The sequence below is a fragment of the Cyclopterus lumpus genome, chromosome 21, assembly GCF_009769545.1.
Source record: "Cyclopterus lumpus isolate fCycLum1 chromosome 21, fCycLum1.pri, whole genome shotgun sequence".
NCBI classification, from domain to species: Eukaryota; Metazoa; Chordata; class Actinopteri; order Perciformes; family Cyclopteridae; genus Cyclopterus; species Cyclopterus lumpus.
The window spans coordinates 2,858,911-2,861,047 of NC_046986.1; positions in this window are offsets into that span (position 1 = coordinate 2,858,911).

Sequence of the window (2,137 nt, forward strand, 5' to 3'; positions counted from 1 at the left end):
TTATTAAAGTTCGTGGACGTGCGGTTTGAAAGTAAAATCCTTGAAGAAAAGTTTTTTTCACTCTTTGGGGTGATTTGAATCAATCCGTTCAAACTTTTAATGAAGAAGTTACGCAACATGACTTCTTTTAAGAATATAAGAAAATAAAAAAGCATTATTATATTTTTATAGAACAAAGCAGCGATTAAAGACATCGACTCAGACGAGTATTTTTTATTTTGATAGATGTGCTTTTTCCTCCCTTCCATGCATTTGCAGTTGGTTTATTTTAACTTCATATATTTATTATCTTGTATTCAGCACTAGAAGCAACGTTGTTTACACCGTCATTAAGATTTGTGGACGGATGTTTTGAAGCCTTGTTTTTATCCCAAAAAACACAAACATGGACCGACTCCTGCGGTGTTGACTCGTGACCTTTAGGACACGCCCACTGATGACATCACGGTTCATACTTCACCTGAAGAACAACCTGCTGCCTTTCAGAGTTCCTGGACCAATCGTTAGCTCCGAAACATCTTCTCCGAAACCTCTAAAGATGTGACGGTGTGCGAACCACAATGCAACCTGTTTTTTAAGAGGTGTGACGGAGCCTCGCGGTCCTTTTCCTTCCAATATGTAATCGAATATCTTTTTGTCTGTCGCGACATGAAAGGAACGACGGTTCTCTCAAATCTCTCCAGATTAGCCAGATGCCAGAAGGCTGAGTGGCGGTCTGTGTTTGGACTGATGTTGGTCGGCTGATTGGTGTGTGTGTGTGTGTGTGTGTGTGTGTGTGTGTGTGTGTTGCTGGCAGGAGGTCCAGTTATTGACAGAGGGATTACGGCGAGCTCGGAGTTCAAGCCTCCGCGCTGACAGACAACTTGCCCCAGAGAGTCAACACACACTCTGGAGACACACGCTCCGCCCGCGCCCTCACCTGACCCTGGTGTGTGTGTGTGTGTGTGTGTGTGTGTGTGCAGTAATTTCTGTATTCTATCATTCATGAGTTGGGCCACTTTGAAAAATGAACACGAGGTGTTTTTGCTTTTAATTAGTCAAATAAATCTGAAAATGTGCTTGATTGAAGATTGACGGGAGTGTGTGTCATCATGATTTTGTGTACTTTTACATTTATTCAAGATGCATCGTCTAGAAAGTCCCTATATGTCTCACTGAAATGTTACTTGCTTGGTATTTGTGTCTTTTATTAAGTATCATGAGGTATTTTGACGAGTAATTTGACAAATACACTCGGTAATATTTTTTAGTTTTTGCAGTATAAACATGCACAGACGAGTGTTCCCGACTTTCAAGGTCGGTTTCTGAAGGAAAAAGTCGCTCTGAATTGAATCTTTACACGAGAGGAACCTGGTTAAAAATACTGTCACTATAATAAGATCTTTAGAAGAACCACAGAAAGTGAGCTCCTGCACTCAAAGACGTATGAAAAAGAAGAAAATAATCAGTGTACACCACAGCAATATATCCCTTAAGGAGAAAAACTTCACGAAGAAACAAAATACTGCAATGTTTATCCCCAAAATGAGATGATTGACAGCTCACTATTCTTTCTGGGTGGTCTGGGGGGGGGGGGGCTTGACAGGCTCTATGTTATCCTCTCAGCTATTTTTCATCCCTCGTTTCTTTTCCCCCACAGAAACTCTTTAATGGGAACCGCGTTACGCAGGTCATGTGTCGGTTCCTCCATCTGACACGTTACACACAGAATCCGGCTTTAAGAGACACGTCTCTACTCATTGAGATGTCGCGATGCACACTTAAGTCGTCTAATTGGTCATTATAAGCATGTAATGACTGGTTATTAGTATTTAATTCGCACACGAGACAATGTGTTTATTTCATTTGGACTTTTTATTTATTGTACAACCAGAAAACGTGGTATAAAACAACGTGTGTGTGACATCGAGTCCAGCAACACGTGCCGAGTTACAGTCGTTACATAAATACAGTCTTTTCAAAATAAACCTCCGTCTTCACAGGGAACTCGGTTATGTTTATGCAACAAACCGACTTGGTGTAGACTTCAGTTCCCTGATTATTTGGGGACAATGATTGTTGACCTGTTGTGCAACATGCAGTGTGACTGTGCTGCACAGGAACAGTACTTCTTTGAATGTATAGTGAGTCAAATCAA